The sequence below is a fragment of the Mesoplodon bidens genome (assembly GCF_964165515.1).
Source record: "Mesoplodon bidens genome assembly, chromosome: 3".
Lineage (NCBI taxonomy): Eukaryota > Metazoa > Chordata > Mammalia > Artiodactyla > Ziphiidae > Mesoplodon > Mesoplodon bidens.
In genome coordinates, this window is record NC_138178.1 from 124739835 (window position 1) to 124761249 (window position 21415).

The window sequence follows — 21415 nt, forward strand, 5'->3', positions numbered from 1 at the left end:
CATAGATAGGTTCATTTGTGTCATATTTTAGATTCCACATATAAGTGATATCATACGGTATTTGTCTTTCTCTTTCTGACTTACTTAGTATGATAATCTCTAGTTGCATCCATGTTGATGCAGTGGTGTTATTTCATTCTCTTTTATGGCTGAGTAGAATTCCATTATATATATGTACCACATCTTCTTTATCCTTTCATCTATCAATAGACAATTAGGTTGTTTCCATGTCTTGGCAATTGTAAACAGTGCTGCTGTGAACATAGGGGAGCATGCATCTTTTTAAATTATAGTTTTGTCTGGTTATATGCACAGGAGTGGGATTGCTGGATGATATGGTAGTTCTATTTTTAGTTTTCTGAGGAGCCTCCATACTGTTCTCCACAGTGGCTGCAACAACTTACATTCCCACTAACAGTGTAGGAGGGTTCCCTTTTCTCCACACCCTCTCCAGCATTTGTTATTTGTAGAATTTTTCATGATAGCCATTCTAACCTGTATAGGGTGGTACCTCATTGTAGTTTTGGTTTGCATTTCTCTAATAATTAGTGATGATTAGCATCTTTTCATGTGTCTATTGGCCATCTATATGTCTTCTTTGGAGAAATGTCTATTTAGGTCTTCTGCCCATTTTTGGATTGGGTAGTTTGTTTTTTTGTTGTTGAGTTGTATAAGCTGTTTGTAAATATATTTTGGACATTAAGCCCTTGTTGGTCACATCATTTGCAAATATTTTCTCCCATTCTGTAGGCTGTCTTTTTGTTTTGTTTATGGTTTCCTTTGCTGTGCAAAAGCTTGTAAGTTTGATTAGATCCCATTTGCTTATTTTTGTTTTTATTTCTATTGCCTTGGGAGACTGACCTAAGAAAACATTGGTATGATTTATGTCAGAGAATGTTTTGCCTGTGATCTCTTCTCGGAGTTTTATGGTGTCATGTCTTATGTTTAAATGTTTAAGCCATTTTGAGTTTATTTTTGTGTATGGTGTGACCATGTGTTCTAACTTCATTGATTCACATGCAGCTGTCCAACTTTCCCAACACCACTGTTAAAGAGATTGTCTATTTCCCATTGTATGTCCTTGCCTCCTCTGCCAAAGATTAATTGTGTGGGTTTATATTTGGGCTCCCTATTCTGTTCCATTAATCCATATATCTGTTTTTGTGCCAGTACCACACCATTATGATTACTGTAGCTTTGTAGTAGTGTCTGACATCTGGGAGTTATGCCTTCTGCTTTGTTCTTTTTCTTCAGGATTGCTTTGGAAATTCTGGGTATTTTTTGGTTCCATATAAATTTTAGAATTGTTTGTTCTAGTTCTGTGAAAAATGTCATGGGTAAGTGGATGGGGATCACATTAAATCTGCAGATTGCTTTGGGTAGTATGGCCATGTTAACAATATTATTTCTTCTAATCCAATAACATGAGATATCTTTCCATTTCTTTGAATCACCTTCAGTTTCATTTATTAATGTTTTATAGTTCTCAGCATATAAGTCTTTCACCTTGTTGGTCAGGTTTATTTCTAAGTATTTTATTTTTGGGGGTGCAATTTTGAAAGTTTTTTTTTTAACCTTCCCTTTCTGATATTTCATTGTTAGTGTAAAGAAATGTAACTGATTTCTGTATGTTAATCTTTTTTCCTGCTACCTTGCTGAATTCATTTGTCAGTTCTAGTAGTTTATGTGTAGAGTCTTTAAGGTTTTCTGTATATAGTATCATGTCATCTGCATATAAAGACAATTTTACCTCTTCCCTTCCAATTTGGATATGTTTTATTTCTTTTTCTTGTCTGATTGCTGTGGCTAAGACTTCCAATACTGTGTTGAATAGAAGAGGTGAGAGTGGGCATCCTTGTCTTGTTCGAGATTTTAGCAGGAAAAGATTTGAGCTTTTCACTGTTGAGTATTATATTGGCTGTGTGTTTGTCATAAATAGCTTTTATTATGTTGAGATGTGTGCCCTCCATACCCACTTTGGTAAGAGTTTTTATCATGAATGGATAATGAATTTTGTCAAATACTTTTATTGCATCTATTTAGATGACCATGTGGGTTTTGTCTTTTCTTTCATTTATGTGGTGTATCACATTGATTGATTTGCATATGTTGAACCATCCATGTGAAATTGAGATGAATCCCACTTGGTCGTGGTGTATGATCTTTGTTATGTGTTGTTGGATTCGGTTTGCTAATATATATATTTTTTGCAGTACGCGGGCCTCTCACTGTTGTGGCCTCTCCCGTTGCGGAGCACAGGCTCTGGATGCGCAGGCTCAGCAGCCATGGCTCACGGGCCTAGCTGCTCCGCGGCATGTGGGATCTTCCCAGACTGGGGCACGAACCCATGTCCCCTGCATTGGCAGGTGGACTCTCAACCACTGCGCCACCAGGGAAGCCCTCATTTTATGATTTTGATGTCCTCTTTTACATCTTCATGTTTATCTTTTTGCTGTTCATTGTAGTTATCATTGTTTTCACAAAAATGTTTCATATATTTTTTTTAAATCCATGTACTTATTTAAGTGATTTACTTCCCAATTGTGTTTTTCTCTTTCCTGTAGATTCTTGCTTCTTTTCTGTTTAGAGAAAACTTTTCAATATTTCTTTTAGGACAGGTTTAGTATTGCTGTATTCTTTTAGTTTTTGCTTGTCTGAGAAATTATTTTTCTCCTTCTGTTCTACATGGTAATCTTGCTAGGTAGAGTATTCTAGGCTGTGTGTTTTTCCCTTTTAGGATTTTGAATATATCTTGCCACTCCCTTCTGGCCTGCAATATTTCTGTAGAAAAATAAGCTGATAGCCTTATGGGGGTTCCCTGATAATTAACTTTGTTTTTCTCTTGCTGCCTTTAGAATACTCTCTTTAACTTTTGCAGTTTTTATTATAATATGTCTTAGTGTAGGTCTGTTTGGGTTTATCTTGTTTGGGAGCCTCTGTGCTTCCTGCACCTCGATTTCTGTTTCCTTCTTTGGTTTTGGGAAGTTTTCAGCCATAATTTCTTCAAATACATTTTCAATCCCCTTTTCTCTTTCTTCCCCTTCTGGGAGCCCTAATATGTGAAAATTGGCATATTTATATTATCCCATAGGTCTCTTATATTGCTTTCATTTTTTTCCATTTGAATTTCTATCTGATGTTCTAATTGGGTGATTGCCTTTATTCTGTCTTCCATATCACTTATTTGTTCTTCTGCAATATTCATTCTGCTGTTCTTTGCCTTTAGCTCAGCTTTTGTCTAAGCAAATGAGTTTTCTAATTTTTCTTGGCTCAGCTTGGTAGTTTCTAGTTTCTTTTTACAGTACTCTGCATTTCTGTTGATAGCCTTTCTTAATTCTTTCAGTATTTTCATTATCTCCTTTTTGAAATCAGTGTCTTTCATTATTTGTTCTTTCAGGGGAATTCTCTTGGCCATTTAACTGGGAGCAGTTCCTCTGCTTCTTCATTTTACTTGTATTTTTCTTACTCTGTAAGTTTAGGAGAAACAATTGTCTACTGTGGTCTTAGAGGGCTGTATATATTTTGGACCTTCCCTGTGTAGCTTGTGTGGGTTTAATATTTTTGGTATAAGGGCTGTTTTTTAGGAAGGATGCCTGCCATCTCTTTCCTCAGTGTGTGCTAGCTGTTATCCCTTTGATAGGGTGTGTGCAGATTTGGCAGGTGTTCCCTGTTCCTGGGGCTCTAGGTTGTGGTGGCAGCTCTTGTGCCCCCCGAAACTGTGATGGCAGTGGAGGTGGCTTGCAACTGCTCCTGGAGCCTGGGAGGGTGGTGGTGGCTGCTTGCATACGCTCCCACAGCCCACAACAATGGCAGCTTGTGACAGCTCCTGGAGCTTGTGTAGGTCATGTCCTATTGCCTGAGAGCATGTGCAGGGAAAAAAGCTGCAATGGCGGGTCCCTCCTCTTGTCCACCCCCCAAAACAATGGTGTCTGACCTCTAAGCTGGGCCAGGGCTTCCTTCGCGTACACCCTTAGTTGTGGTCACACCAGACTCCAACCAACTTTGGGCTGTTTCCATGCAGCCAACCCCAGTTCTCTCCCCAGGTCTGATCTCTGAAGCCCGAGCTCAGCACCCAGCCCCTGCCTGCACCAGTGAATGTGCCTCTCACGCTGGGGAGTGCAGGGCAGTGGCACTGACTGTCTGTGCAGGTGTCTCTCTGTTCTGGCTGCCACAAACCGGTTGCTGTGCTCTCCTCCGAGGCTCCAAATCTCCTCCTCTGTCGTGGCTGATCTCCCTGCTGGTGAGGGGACTTCCCCAAGTGTGGGAGCCTTTCCTCTTTCACAGCTCCCTTTCAGGGACGCAGGTTCCATCTCAATTCTTTTCTCTTTCTTTTTTTCATTATTCTTTTGTCCTACACAATTAGGTGGAATTTTTCTTACCCTTTCAGAAATCTGAGGTCTTCTGCCAGTGTTCGGTAGATATTCTGTGAGAATCATTCCACATGTAGATGTATTTTTGATGTATTTGTGGGAAGGTGTAAACTTCATGTCCTACTACTTCACCATCTTATCTCTCCCCCTCAGTGTTGTATTTAAAAATTATCTCCTAACCCAAGGTCATAAAGCTTTTCTATCATAATTTTTTCTAGGTGGTTGATAATTTTATGGTTTACATTTAAGGACACAACACATTGTAATTTAATTTTTGCATAAAGTGTAAGATATGAATTGAGGTACATGATTATATATATGGATGTCAAAATTTTCAAGCAGCATTCCTTGAAAAAGACCATTCTTTATCCATTGACTTCCCTTTATTCTTAAAAAAAAATAAAAATCATTTGACAGTGTGGGTCTGTTCTGGGCTCTCCACTGACTGATGTGTTTATCATTTGCATAATGCCATACTGCCTTGGGTTCTGACCTTATCTTTACTATTGCTGATTTTATTGCTTGATTTTAGTTTAGTTTGCACTTGTTTATCTAATTTCTTACTGTGGAAGCATAAATCACTATTTGACTATTGTTTTTTCTAATATAGGCATGCAGTGCCAAACATTTTCCTATAAGCGTTACTTTAGCTGCACCCCAGAAAATTTGATATGTTGTATTTTCATTTTCACTCAGTTCAAAATTGAGTGTATATTAGTATTTCATCTTTGATGCATGGGTTATTTAGAAGGGTGCTGTTTAACTTCCAAGTATCCATGGGATTTTTCCAAATAGCTTTTTGTAATTGATAATTAGCCTAATTATATTATTGAAAGCACATTTTGTATTCTTTCTATTTTTTTAAACTTGTGTAAATTTGTCTTATGGCCCAGAATACTTATGGCCCAGAATATAATCTATTTTGGTAACTGTTTCATGTGTATTTGAAAGAATATGTATTTGCTGTTGTTGGGTAAAATGTTCTTTCAGTGTCAATTAGGTCAACTTAGTAGATAAAAACATTTTAGTGGTTGCCCCGTGGTCTACAATATACATCTTTAATTAATCATTCTACCCTCAAATAATATACCACTTCACATATAGTGTAAGGAATTTATAACAGTAAATTCCGAATTCCTTCCTCCCATCCTTTGTATTATGATTGGTATACATTTTATTCTTTTTTGAAATATTTATTTATTTGTTTGTTTGTTTATTTATTTATTTATGGCTGTGTTGGGTCTTCGTTGCTGCCTGCGGGCTTTCTCTAGTTGTGGTGAGCAGGGGCTACTCTTCATTGCGGTGCGTGGGCTTCTCATTGTGGTTGCTTCTCTTGTTGCAGAGCATGGGCTCTAGGCACGCGGACTTCAATAGTTGTGGTGTGTGGGCTCAGTAGTTGTGGCTCGCGGGATCTAGAGCACAGGCTCAGTACTTGTAGCGTGCGGGCTTAGTTGCTCCATGGCATGTGGGATCTTCCCAGACTAGGGCTCGAACCAGTGTCCCCTGCATTGGCAGGTGGATTCTTAACCACTGCACCACCAGAGAAGTCTGACATTTTATTCTTACACATACTATAGACATACAACTCTTTCATACTATATTTAATCACACAGTTATGTTTTAGAGCAATTAAGAATAAGAAAAAATAAAGTAAAATTTATTTTATTTTCGTTTATTCCAGTGTTCTTTCTTCTACTCTGCAGATGCATATCTTGCTGTCTGGTGTCATAGTCCTTCTGCCTAAAGAGCCTCCTTTAACATTTCTTTTAGTGTAGATGTGATGGAAATGCATCCTTTCCACTTTTGTTTATCTGCAAAAGTCTTTGTTTGTCCTTTGCTTTTTTGAAAGACATTTTTACTAGTTACAGTGAGGTGGGTATAACTTTCCTTTTGCTCAGCTTTTAGTGTAGGTGTTTGAATTAATGTAGTTAGGGCTTGGGCAGGGTTTGAGAGTTGTTGTTGCTGTAGTTACCCACTGTACACCACAGGCTTTAAGTTCCTCCAGCAGTATCTTTGGTTTAGGGTGGGGACCAGTTTGCTTGAGGGTTGTTTAGCGTGGAGACCCATTTATCATTTCTCAGTGTCAGCTCCACCTTCAGCTTCCAGTGTGAATTTTGCCTGTTTGAAATTTGCCTCTTGCTTTTGTCCCAGGAGGCCCAACCATTACTTGTAATTTGCACTTGTTATCCTAGTTGTACATGGCATGGTGGGGAGTGTTTTCTTATAGTCTGATTATGTCTTAATCCTGGCCATCCCAGTACCTGAATAATGGAATTATGGCCTTTACAGTTGCTCTTGACCTGCTTTAACTGTAGTTTTAGGCACAGGATAATTTCCTGCACCTTAAGTGTCACTGGTTTTCTGTTTCTTTCTCCCTATTGCAGTTGTTTTTTCCCAGTACTTTAAAGTTGACAGTTTTTGTTGTCTTTCCTCCTACAAATGAAAGATTTTGTTCCTCTTTGAAACAAAATCTGTTTATAATATTCTAAAGCTAATTATATCCTGTTATGGTTTCCCAGTCTACAGCTTCTGTTCACTCCCCAGGGTCTTCAAGGAGCTGCCTTTTGCATTATGTGTAGGATTTATAGCTGTTTCCTTGGGGGCTGGGGGAGCCCCCATTACAATCTTATTCCTACATCACCCCCTCGCATATATTTTTCTACGTGTTTTTGCTGCTCTTGTCAATCTGATCCCATGTCTCTCGGGAATTATTTATAATTTCTAGACCCACAATTTCAGCATTTTTTATTTATCTTTAATATGGATATAAATACAAACACAGAAACAAATACAAACACAAATGTGTAATTATAACTGAATATATTACAACAAATTTAAAAGTAATAGATCATTAAATATAAGTACCTGTTTCCTGTAGGAGCTGAAGTATCACTCTATTTAATATACCTTGATCCAGTCTTTTTCAATCCTTTTCCTAAACAATTTCCTCATTTAAAATTGAAAATGACCTTACATCTTGTTCTGTAATCTAGGAAGATGTTTACAATTTATTGCCCATTTCCCCAAAGCCTTTTAATCTCTCCAAACAGCTTTTAATTTCCAGGGAAGATTCCTACATGTAAAATGCCATTTTATGAATAATTTCTCTATTCCCCTTTTGGGCAAGCTGCTACTTATCTGGCAAGATTTAAAAGCTATTTTCAAAAAGACTTCCAAGGGACTGGTAATTAGCTTCTTTTAACTTTCAAAAACATTCTATTTGGATTTTGTTCCATATTAAGAATATTTTATAAGATATTTCAGAGGACATTTATCCCTCTTTTTAAATGGACTAAAGGGAATATGATACAATATCTATGAATGAGTGTAATTAAACCCTTTGCACTCAGTGATTGTATCTTCAAAAACCTATAAGATAACCATGACATATGACTATATTTAATAATCATGCTAATTATTATAAATTAAATTCCCTAGGATGTTAATATTGAAGGTGCGATGTTAGATGTTTCTAAACAACTGGCTATTCACTTTTAAACAAAGTTTATTTTTATTCTGTCTTAATACTAAAATATCCTTATTTGTTTACATATCATAAATATTTTAATAATTTACTTTATTCGTACTATAAAAATTAGTGATATTAATCCTCAGGGTCCACTTGAAGCTATACCATCCTTGTATGCCATTCATATAGCCCTGCTCCTGTTATAATGCCTTCTCTGTACCTGAAATAGTGAATGATCAATTGCTGGTGGGGTGTAACAATACATCGTAAAGTTGCATTGGCTCCATACTCAGAAAAAAGGCAAAAAAAAAGAAATGAAAAATTATTCAGACTTACCTCACCTTATGTAGAGCAGATTATCTATTATGTGTCTCCTCAAAAACAAATAAATGTTCTGCTCATTGGTGATCCAAACCCAATGGATGAATTTTTACTAATTAATTCCAATGATACCTTGAAGATATCTCTCTGGATGAATTATGATGGGAAGTATTATAAATGGTAATACATTTTAACATATTTAAGCTTAACATTATCTGGCTTCTATTAGAGATAATGTTTAAAGAACTTATGGTTCTTGCATAAATTTTCCGCTGATGCTTCACATGGTTTTCAAATATTTAGAAGAAACCAGTTGGACTTAAGGTTATTAGGTAGTCTTTAATATCTACTGTATTATTGACAGGTATTGAACTGGATTGCCTAGATAATAAAACCACACTTCTATTATAATGACATAAAAATGAAAAGAACCAAAGAATTGACTCAAGTAGCCGTGGGGTAGGCAGCACTGTATGACAGTCCTTTGTGTGCTCATTGATATGATCTACCTTTTCTTAAAATTTAAAAATAATGTAGTTGAATTGTATGTATTTAAACATACCTTTGAATAAAATAACATTTTCTATGTAAAAGTATTTTAAAAATGTAAAGATAATGGCACTGCATTTTGAAACTAATACAATGCAGCCCAAATATTATTCATAGGAAGTTTCTTGCCTTTAAAATTGTTTTAATAAAAAATGAGATTATTAAAATAACTATTCAAAGCTTTAAAAAAGATTAAACCTTATAAAAACTTAAGGAATTGGATACAATTTAAAGTTACACATTGATTAGAAAAGAAAAAGCAGAATAGAGGAATGACTAATAACTGGTCTATTGAATGAATAATTAAAAGAATAAAAAGAATAAAGCCAGCAAATCTCTGGAAAATTTGACCGTAGGAGATAAAACACACAAAAAAAGAACAACCAAAATTGGAAATGAGGAAAAACCCTGCCAAAATTTTAAAGGAAATTGTAAATTTTTATAAAAATAGGATATAAAGTTATATGTACACATATATTGAAATATTCAGCTATTCTCACCTCTAATAAACTTACATAGCTTGGAGCTTGATAGTCTATGGTTTATGCGCTAGAGATATACCAGTGAGTTTACATCCTGCTGACCTCTCCAGGTGCCGATGGAAGTACTCTACTTGCATAGTGCTCTGATGGCTTTGGCAGGTGAGAGAGAGAATAATTGCATCCATCTTCTGCCTTTTGTTAGAGATACTGTTTAGGGGTCTAAGGTATTACAGAATTTAAGTAATTCAGCTTCTTAAATTTATACATATGCCTCTTTTTTTCCCCAGTGTACATCACACCACCAAATGGTTAGAAAAGGATACTTTCAATACAGCCTCAATATTGCACCTCAGACCACCATTCCCTCCCTCACCTCTGGCGTGTGGTGGTTTTTTGCCAGTCGGCTTCCTCATAATGATTTTTTTTTCTTAATCTGCTCATTAATCCCCCATGAGATCTAACTCCTCCACATCAACATACACATTCCTTAATGTGCCATAAGCCCAATTAATGATAAAGGTAGTTTGTTTCCTTGTTTGTTGATTGGTTGGTTGGTTATTATTTTTTCTAAAATTAAAACATCTCTTGGAAGGATAAAATGAAATTGTCATTGTTGTCCTGTTGATATCCATATGTTGAAGTCTTGATATTCCACAAAAGAAATAGAAATGATAGATACACAATAATATAGCAGTTGCCATGGCACCCCAATTTCTTACACAATATAGTTCATGAAACAATATATATAAGGGAACTTGGGCATGTTGTTCTGTATAAAATATATATGGAAGTCTAGCTTCCCCATTAACAGACCCTAATTCTTTTGGCTGGCAATAATTTTAGGATCTCAGTTGATCATGGGTCTTTCTAAAACCAGAAGTTATTTTCATTGCATGTTCTGCTAGTATAGATTTGACCTATTTTTCACCTCTGAGTGATTGATTCTGGTGACAACGAGTTGCCTTTTCATTGCAGCAAAAGAGAACGATTTCAAATCGTTGTGTCTAATCAGTCCAAGGGAGAGAAGCCAACCAAGCCTCTAACTTGAAGATATTTCCTGTTTCAATTTTCATTATATCTCTCTGATTCATCTTTTAATCATGGCAATGCTATTGTCTGATGGAAATGCAATGTTGGAAATTTAAACATGGCATAATTTAGTATATTTCGTTGAACCTCAGAAGAGAAAAATCTCTTTCCTTTCTCAGGCACCCAGCTACTTTTTAAAAAAATGACTACTTATGAGTTGAAATATCATTACTACAAAAATAGAGTGTGTAAGGTCACACCAAAATGCACAGATATTCTTACCAGCTTTTCAAAGTGATTTCAAATGTGGTACATTTTCAGTTCTGTACTGATGTTTGTTTTCCAAAGATGATTATTTGGATACAAATATAAATATGTTTGTATGTATCTTCATAATCTTTAATGATATGTCTGCATGAGATAGATACATATAGAGACATACAGCAATTTTAGAGCAAATTAAAGATATACAGTAATATAAACTTCCTTAGATTGGTTTATCTAGTATTTTTTTTTACTTAAATAATTGCTTAATGAAAACAGAAAAAAAAAGGAAGACATCCATTTGAAAGCAAAAAACTGACAAATCTAAACTTGATCTTCATAAATATCAACAAAAAATTCCCTGAGCTCATCATTTCTGAAGCTTGTCTACACATTAGAACAAACTGGGGAGGGGATCTTTTTAAACTTCAAAGCCCAGGACACATCCAGCCAAATTAGATCATAAAGACATTTTATAGAGTCTCTTCTAAAAGCATTAGAGCTTTGCCTTTCACATTTAGGTTTTTAATTTCCCTAAGAAAAGTTGGAGTTCTAATTGACTTTTGGGACAACATCAGCATTCATTGAACCCATTTCTTGTTTTTGAGTTTCATTTTTTGAGTGCTTCTAACTATATATAAGGACTGATACTTTAGGAACTTTATTCTTTATTAAAAGTCTGTCAAAGGAAGAAAGGAGTATTTTTAATAAACAAAACTCATTCTACCTGCAGTTACCATATGATACATGGAACCCTTTTATAAAGTAAAGTTATACGACAGGATCTCAGTGATCTTATTTTTCTGTATCTTGAAACACCCGGCTATTTTATCATAGTGGGGATTGTCATTACTCATCAATTATTATCAATGATGCTTTAAAAAAGACTGAAATAATAAGAAAGTAGAAGATTAATGGATTTTTTTCTACAAGGCTCATGCTGAAATGAAAACAAACAAACGTTTGTCATTGAATCATTCTTATTTTTCTTATTGCCTTATCCAAATTATTGTAGCCATTTCTCAAAAAGTAAAGAAGATGATTCGAAACATCATCTCTGTAGTATTGTCTTACCTTTCTTGAACACAGTTGAGAATTTTCTGCTTATAATGATGAAGAGAAGAAAATTTATGAAAGAAGAGTTTTCACAAATATTATATGAATCAGGAGATAAATCAGGAGGTGAGACAGCACCACAGTGAACCCTAGACTCTTAATAATGATGATGAAATAGATTTTATAAGCACAGTCTCAGCTATGAGTCTTCAGATATGATGTCCGAGATGAACTTTCTCAAATTCAAGAATCAACAAGTGAACAATACATTTCTAAGGATAAATGGAAAATATGATATTCTCATTCAGTTAGTCATTCCGCTGGAATGACATCATCGCACAAAATTTTGCAACAAGAAGCTGGACATTTTTAGGATGGACCTAGAGGATATTATGCTAAGTGAAATAAGTCAGACAAGGAAAGGCAAATACTGTATGATTTCACTTATATGTAGAATTTATAAAACAAAACAAATGAACAAACAAAACAGAAACAGACTCATAGATATAGAAAACAAACTATTGGTTGCCAGAGGGAAGGGAGATGGGAGGGTTAGGCAAAATAGGTGAAGGGGATTAAGAGGTACAAACTTCCAGTTATAAAGTAAGTCATAGGGATGTAATTACAGCATAGGGAATATAGACAATAATATTGCAACAACTTTGTATAGTGACAGGTGGTTACTAGACTTATTGCGGTGATCAATTCATAATGTATATATATGTCAAATCACTCTGTTGTACACCTAAAATCAATATAATGTTGTATTCAACTATATTTCAATTAAAAAAGAATCTGAACTTTTTTTGAAAGGATGTGTGACAGTATTCTTTCATCTTTTATTATGTTTATTCACCAAAATGTTCTTGATATGCTATAAGTGGACAAATGCTAAGAGTAAGAATTGGAAAAAGACATTGGAAGGAAATAGATGGTGTAGACATGAAACAAAATCCACTGGTTTCATCAATCTATTTCATATTTATAAACCTAAAACTGAAACTACTTTCCAATTTTGGAGCAGAAGAAAAACACCGTGAGCTGTCAAAGTTTCAAAAAACGTTTTCATTGTATATTGATTAGATAAGTGCTAAAAGAACAAAAAGTAAAGATGAATTTGAAATTATTAGAGATGTATTTGTAATCTGGAACCAGTATTTATAAGCTGGATATGTTCATAATTCATACATTGCAATAATGAAAAGTTGGTTTTATTCAGAAGATATTGTCCATTTTAGGTATATATCTTCAAAAATAGGAAAATATAGAATAAAATTTGGACTAGCCATGTTTAAATTCTCATTTAAATTCCTTATAAAATAGCCTCTAAATATCTCTTTATTCTTAGTTCTAAAATTATCCATGGCTTAAAAATCTAAAAAATTAAGATCTCTTTGGAACAAGATATTATATGGTGATGACTGTTTTCTTGTTTTGTTGGGGTTTTTTTGGCATACTGAATTTTTTTCCACAGTTGACACACTATTTTCCTAACACAACTTATTCAAAAGACCATGCTTCCCACTGTCCTTTAGTGTCACCTCTGCCATATATCTGCATTGTGGACATTATGTCTGTTTCTGGGACCTCTATTCTATTTATTTATTATAAATTGCTTTATTTGTTTTTGGCTGCATTGGGTCTTTGTTGCTGCGCATGGGCTTTCTCTAGTTGCGGCGAGCGGGGGTTACTCTTTGTTGTGGTGTGCAGGCTTCTCATTGTGGTGGCTTCTCTTGTTGTGGAGCACAGGCTCTAGGTGCACAGGCTTCAGTAGTTGTGGCCCACGGGCTCAGTAGTTGTAAATCATGGGCTCTAGAGCACAGGCTCAGTAATTGTGGCGCATAGGGTTAGTTGTTCCGCAGCATGTGGGATCTTCCCGGACCAGGGCTTGAACCCGCGTCCCCTGCTTTGGCAGGTAGATTCTTAACCACTGTACCACCAGGGAAGTCCCTCTATTCTATTTAATTGGTCTGACTTCTATGCTGCCGTAAAATCTCACTTTACTTAGTTACTTTGCTTTATAGGAAATCTTGATATTTGGAAAACCAGTCCTCCCTCCACCTTCTTCCTCAGCAGTAACTTATTTATTTTTAGCCCTTTGAGAAATTAAATACATTTTAGAATCTGCTTATATTTCATCAAACATAGAATTTTAATGATAACTGCATTGAATTAATAAATCACTTTAGGTAGCTTGACATCTTTATACTATTGAGTCTTTAAATCTACATACATATTATTCTATCTGACCAGTCATATTACTTTTCTGGAACTACCTTCCATCCATCCTCGTAATTACTCTGAAAAAACTATAGCCTATTTAGCAAAAGTTAGTAGTCCAAAGATAGGTTTCTGATAAAAGGTAAGAAAAGAGATCTATCCTCTAAGAATTGTGGAATTGGGATAGAGACAGATATCTTAAACTCAGTTGTTTTCTGAAGAGTAGAGGGATTTGCCTAAAATGCAGAGGAACTGGTCTGCAGCATGAGAAAAAAAAACTGAAGGAAGTTACAGAAGGAAAGAATGTGAAAACAAAGAGAGATTGAGGACAGTCAACCCGCACATTTCAATTTGTTCATGAGATACAGCTGCATTTTTGTTCTTCTATTCTGTGAAATACATATGCTTATAATAAAATTTTATCTTTTCTGAAGCCAAATTAAGTTCAGCTTCTTTTGTTTGCTGTTGAAGCATTCACAATTATCACAGTTCTTTCTTATAGGCTATTTATCAATAATGATTATTTCTTAGGCATTACTTTTCCTTCAGATTCATAATTCATAGTCAGTTTAGAAATTATAGATTTAAGGACAATTTCATCATACTTTATAGAAAAATCCTTAAGTGTGCTTATGAATGATTGGTAATAAAGTCATACAACATGACTTAGGAATTCTGGTAAAAATGATGGGGGAAGGGTTTGAAATTGTTAATTTGAAATAGCCTTGATTTTTGGGAAATATTTGTCTTTGAAAAAGACATCAAAAAATCTATGTCAAAAACTGATAGTAGATTTTCCATTTATTGACGTTTCTTACTTTTTAAGAATAAAGGCCTAGGGCCTCCCTGGTGGCGCAGTGGTTGAGAGTCCGCCTGCCGATGCAGGGGATACGGGTTCGTGCCCCGGTCTGGGAGGATCCCATATGCCGCGGAGCGGCTGGGCCCGTGAGCCATGGCCGCTGGGCCTGCGCATCCGGAGCCTGTGCTCCGCAACGGGAGAGGCCCCAACAGTGAGAGGCCCGCATACCGCAAAAAGAAAAAAAAAAAAAAAAAGAATAAAGGCCTAATCTGATAACTTCTGACTGGTAATCATATACTGCTACTTTGGGTTAAAAATACTTTTACAAAATGAAATCTAGGTTTTAGTGTCTAATTATTATACCAACATTCATGGACAAAGTTGAAATAAATTTTGGTTAAACACTGAAAACTTTTTTTTTTGACACTGTTTTATTTTATTTAAATAGCAGTCTGCTCACACATGGTCCAAGAACGCCCAAATAGTAAAGCAAAGATTGGTCTTCAAACATCATAACTAATGATGCCATGCTTTGCCTATGATCTCGCCAACATAAAACCACATCCACACCTCAGTGGCCACCAAACCATTCAGTAGAGCTTCCATAACTGTGAAGCTACCACTTTGAGCACTATTGATAATGTTTTTCAAGCTCTGAATAGCTGTAGGGATCTCAGCAGGGGTTGGAGGAACCACTCAACCTTAGCATAGTGCCAAAATGTGGCCAATCAAGGCTTCGAGTAAGTCACGGCAGCGTTGACCAGCACCGGGGCCTTCTCCATGAGGTTACAGACAAACTGGGTCATGGTTCTAGGATGGAAAGCCTGTCACCCCAAGTGGCCGGCTTGAAAACTTTTAATTCTGAGCCAACATATGGATTTTTTAAGGATTATAAATAACTGAGCCCTGTACAAATACATAAATTATGCTTATCTTCTGTTTACAGGAATAATAAATACAAATGCACTTAAAGCTTCCTTATAGTGAAAAATCACAGCTTATAATATGGAATTAAATATTGGTGAAACTTTAAACAGTGTTTGGAAAGCTGAGCGTTATTGAAGTAGACTTCTGGAAATGTTAGCTTTTTTTTTTTTTTTAAACAAAATTCACATTTTATTTAGGTGGATATAAACTGTACAAAACTGATTTTCTTCACCAAAAATAACAGCAGTATTTTCTGTATTATTCCTTATGTGTTTCATAAAGGCAAAGGTATAAATAATCCTATATGCAAATATCCCAGCTCAAAATACCCCCCCTAACTGAAATGATCACTTCAGTATGAAAGACTTTGAACAATGTTAGAAAAGCTACTTAGCAGGATATTGCAATAGACCAATGAGAGTTAATGGATCCTTGTGTTACTTATATATCTATTGGAGCAATAGAAATAATGAGTGGATGGATAAAGAATATATATTTGAGATAGAACTACGTAGGACTTGCTGATGAATTTGATGTCAAGGTTTAGAGAGGAAATAATGATTACTCCTAGGTTTTTGGCTGAGCATTTGGTGTGTACAGTGGTAGCATTTCCTGACACAGAGAACATTGGAATAGAAATAGGTTTTCATGGGAGTGAAACCGTGCAACTCAGATTGGACTTGAACCCACGTTCTGGTACTCGAACCCAGCCTAAACCCAGATTGGGACTTGAACCACTTTTAATTGAGATCACACACCTTGTCTCAGGACTTAATGAAGCTCAGGTTCTTTATGTCTCATTACAGAAAGAATTCACTGAGAGACAAAATGATAGCTAAGTGGATTTATTTAGAGAGATACACATTCCATAGACAAGAATGCAGTCCATCTCAAAAGGCAAGAACAGCCTTGGGAGAAACACAGTCCACAGACAAGAGTGTGGACCATCTCAGAAGGCAAGAGACCCTGAAATATGGCATGATTAGTTTTTATGGGCTGGGTAGTTTCATAGGCTAATGAGTGGGAGGATTATTCCAACTATTTTGGGGAAGAGGTGGGAATTTCCAGGAATTGGGCCACCACCCACTTTTTGGTCTTTTATGGTTGGCCTTGGAACTCTCATGGCACTGGTGGGTGTGTCATTTAGCATGCTAATGTATTACAATGAGAGAGTATAATGAGGTTCAAGGTCTACAGGAAGTCAAATCTTCTGCCATCTTGGACCTAATGCCAGTTTTTGTCGTGTCCTATGGCTATGTCATTCTTTAAATGTTTTGCCCTACCCCCTTCCCTCCTGCTTCAGGAGTAGGACTGTTGGGGAAGTGACTTACTACTAGACTGTTAAATATTAATATGTGTGTGTGTGTGTGTGTGTGTGTGTGTGAGAGAGAGAGAGAGAGAGAAGGAGTTTGGTTGACTGATTCAGGGGAGAATCAAAAGTTAGAAAGGAGGATAAATGGGAGGCAGTTGACCAAGATGACCTTAAAATTTCTCTCAGGTTGACTAAACTTTAGACAGGCTTCTGACTCTTAAGCTCCTGATCTCCCTTTTCCTAGAGCATTTACTTTAGAACACTTGTAAATTCCCCTTAAGATATAAGTATTTTTGAAAGCCTTTTGCCAGTTTTACAACCCATGAATGACTTTCTCAAGGACCTGAGGGCCGTCCCTTTGAAATGTAATCATCAAGGAAGGTAAAGTCCTTATCTCTCAGTTTCTAGAGGAAAGCAGGAACCTAACTTCAATGGGCTCTAAATAGCAAACACAAATAGCCTAATAAGAGTTACACATTTGCAAACTCAGACATAACTCACTATACTCAACATCTCCCATTGATTAACCTTCCCTGTAACTTCTCTTAAATTAACGGAACATGACATTTAGGCCCTTGCTACTGTGATCTGAGGACTAGCAACATCAGCCTTCCTGGGTGCTGGTTGGAAATGAAAAGAGTTCAGATCCCAACCCAGGTCTACTAAATCATAATCTGGTTTTTAGTTAGATCCTCAGGGCATTCATATACCCACTAAAGTTTGAGAAACACTGCATTAGGTTATCTAGGGAGGGAAACTAGACTTCAAAGGCAGTGGGGGTGGGTAACGAAGAATGAAACAGTGGACTGGTTGTGCAGTTAAAGTTGAAATGTTATTAGAGTGTGGGCTGTAGAATAAATTAGATGGAAGGATGGGCTAGCCTGGCTAAAGAGAAGGATGTGAATATAAGGTGAGTTAGTGAGGTTGTTGATAATAGCATGGTCAAATGTACAATCACAGTAGGATTGGCTGGCAGTAATCTGGGGGCTAGATTCGTCTGTGAGAGGTCTTTAAAGGTTATGGCTGTCTAAGTAAGTATATTGGGCAATGGCATGAGTATCAAATATTTTGTGTTTTTAAAAGTCAAGAGAAGGAAGCATGGCTTAGAAGTATCAATAACACCCTTGTGTTATCTTCCAGTTGTGAGGTACATATGAAGGGGAAATTAAAAAGTAGCCTTGTCTTGAGAGGGCTAGGTGGAGGCTGTGACCTCAGGAAAAAGCCAGGATTTAGATGAGACAGGAGTTGGCAAACTTTCTGTACAGGTCCACCTAGCAAATATTTTAGGCTTTGTAGGCCACCTGGTCTCTGCCACAACTACTCAACTCTGCTCTTATAGTGGGAAAGCAGCCATAGACCTTATGTAATTGAATGAGTGATTCAATAAAACTTTATTTACAAAAAATAGGCATCAGGCTGAATTTGACCTGGAGGCTATAATTTGCAGACTCCTGAGTTAAGGTATCAAGGTAAAGAAAGTGATGATGATGATGGTATGGGGATATTTAATCCTGGATTTCAGAGGAATCTAGAAAACACTGGGATGCTGAAGAGCTGTGGTAGATTTGTGTCAAGTTAGGAGATATATAAAGCAGTGTGGCAGAAACTGTGAGTGAGCCGGGATTTCTGCTGGTAATGTAAATAAAAAGCAACATGAGGCATGGAAAACTAGTCCTGATATTCTTTAAAAATTTTAAATTAACCACATATTTCACAATATTTTATACATGCACAATAATATATTATAAACTATATAGAAGCTATATAAAACAAGATGAAACTCATGTGTCCAGGTTAAGGAACAGGATGTTAGGAATATTTTGAAGCCCCTGTGCGTCCCCTCATATTCTTATTCATCTCCTCTCTCCAAAGGCGAGCTCTGCTCTAAATTTTGTGTTTATCCTTTCCCAGCTTTTCTGTACCTGGAACTCAGTTAAAGAACAAATCTAGAATTTAGAAGACTGAATAGAGACCTCTGGAGAGATTGAGAAATTTCTCTCCCAGAGGTGTGTATTTACATTACAAAGGCAGATAAAATCTGATGTCAGTCATCCATTTACATTCCAAAGGGTTAAAAATTGGGAAACTTCCTCTTCACTTCCCAGAGAAGATTTGTTTTTCCCTGGAAGATAAAGTTTATTTCTCTCTCTCTGGAGGAGAAGGAGGCAGCTGGGCAGTGTGTAATCCCTATTTGCTCCCAGAATTATAATTTTGGGGTTTCTCTCCTTTGGGGCAAGAAACCTCCTTTGTGCACTTGCAGGCCCAACCATATGGCTCGCACTGCATCACCTGGAAGGGGGAAAATGAGGTATGGGGAACAGATGTACTTACTGTTGTATTAATAATCTTCCCTGATCCAGAAACCTCATGTTTTCAGGACAAAGGAAACGAATATAGATATCAAATACCTACCATCATCAACAGCAAATACATATTCTTGTCAAGTGTGCCCTGGGTTCTGAGGGTTTAGAAGTCCTATTTCTCCAAGGCATACAACAGGTTCACCATGGACACAGCAAGAGCTTTATTGAATTATAAGCTGTGTCATCTGCCTGGAACTTTGGGCTTCCCATGTTCAGGGGCTAGCAGATGAGAAGATTCATCGCAGGGGCAATCGACTTGCTTTATAAGAAGGTAGGGCTGCTGTTACACAATAGGGACAGGGAAGAATATGTTCATGTACTTGGGCACTGCTTGATAATTCCTTATACAATTTTAATGGTCAGTGGACAGGTGTAACAGCCACAACCTGGGAACATAATGTCCAAGGCTCAGACCCCTCAAGGACGAGGGACTATGTCACACTACCCAGTAAGAAGTGCTAGCTTAGGAGAGAAGAATCTACAGTGGGTGGTAGAAGACAGAGATGATGTCAGTTATAATCCTGACAGCAGCTGCAGTGGTGATGACTGTCATTTGTCCCAGTGACCGTCCTTTTATAAGTTTCCACTAGGAAAAGAAGCCTATAATCCTCTATGAGCCACTCCCAGAATTTATAAGGATATTCAAGAAGCACAAGGAGTAGACTTTAGTGGACTCTATGCTGCACTGCCAAGATCCTTCTTTAAGATGGAAGGACTTATTCTCTCAGCCTCTGGGAGCACTCCTGTCAGACACCCCTCAGTTATCATCTTGTCCAAAGTCATATTCCCATCTTGGGGCAGCCCACATCCAGTGACTGTTCAGTGCAGGAGTATAAAGGCCTGCTCCTACTGGCCACCTTCTCCCTGCCCCTCCTGCTTTCTTCCCTTTCCACAGCTGTTGATTCCAAGAGAAGTCCCTTATAACTCCCCACATGCTAATTTCAGTCACTTGGTCTGCTTTGTTGGGAACCCCAGCAATAACACATAGCAGTTAATGAATTATTTTTAAAATATGTGTCTGAATGATGTGTTACTTTGAGGGATAAATATTGAAAGGGTCAGTTTATAGACGTTAAAAAGAAATATTCTTAAAGTTAGAGTTAAGGGGAAAATACAAAACCTGCTGGCAACATTGACTGGAGCTTAAGCACCTGATACAGCACCTTCCCTCCAGGAGGAATGAAAATTCAGAGTATGGGACTTTTGCTTCTCAACTGTGTGGCAATAACGGTAGCAGTGACTTTACCCAGGAGGTTGTTAGGCTATCAGGTTCCACCCCAGAGCTACTGAATCAGATTTTGCATTTTACAAGATCCCAAGGTAATTCCTATCCAGTGATGTAGACCAATGATTCTCAACCCTGACTGCAAAATAGAAGCTTTGAAAAAAATGCTTATGCCTATGCCTCATTCTAAATAAATTCCATTAGAATCTCTGGGATATGGTGTCCAAGCATTAGTATATTATAAAAGTTCCCAAGGCCTTTTATAATGCATAGCCAGATTTAGTACTCATTGATACAAAGGGTCTTCAAGATTTCTTTTCCCCTTTAATGTCTTAGGTTAGTTACAAATGCCTATGAAATCCCTTTGGATTCCCATCACTAAGTCTCCATTTTTCTCTTAGAATTTTTAAGCTGTTTATCTCATTTCCATTCTTCCAACCTCAGAAAATCAAAATCTGAAACTGTATATTGATCGGTTTGTTTATTGTCTGATTCTGACCTCTAGAAATTGCAGCTTTCTATCCTTTCTTCTCAATGGACTATGGATAAGGTGGCCATAAAGCTTAGCTTCCAGGTACAAAATCAGTGCTCATACTCACTCCTTTCACAATGCTGTTTCAGTTTGGTTAGAGGAATTTTTAATTTCAATGTATTTTTAGGGTCAGTCAATGAAGTTTGGCCCCAAGACAAATCATTCAATCCTTTGTTCCTTCCCAGTGCTTTGAGACATAGGACTAAAGAAAGGGATGAAAATACATAAATAGCTACAATGGTATCCAATTCCCAGACCACTGATTCTTGCTAAAGCAAACAAGTACAGAAGACAATTGGGAAAAAAAAAGCCCATCACTTCTTTCTACATAAAATAGGAGATAATTCAAATAGATTGAATTATGTAGACCTGAATAAAATAACATTATTTTAATAATAAAACACGCGTATTATATAGCAATTTTAAATATTCTTGGTGTGTAGGTCTTTCTCCACATGTTCTAGAAACCTTTCATTGACTAAAATAAACCAGTGAAA

The 21415-nt window shown here is 36.7% G+C and overlaps 1 pseudogene across 1 annotated transcript; it reads right to left on the reverse strand.

The window, feature by feature from the left end:
• Positions 1-15011: 15011 nt before the first annotated feature.
• On the reverse strand, positions 15012-15365 carry LOC308614501 (ATP synthase subunit g, mitochondrial-like; annotated as a pseudogene). The gene has a single exon. The product of its transcript is annotated as an ATP synthase subunit g, mitochondrial-like (transcript).
• Between the last annotated feature and the right edge of the window lie 6050 nt (positions 15366-21415).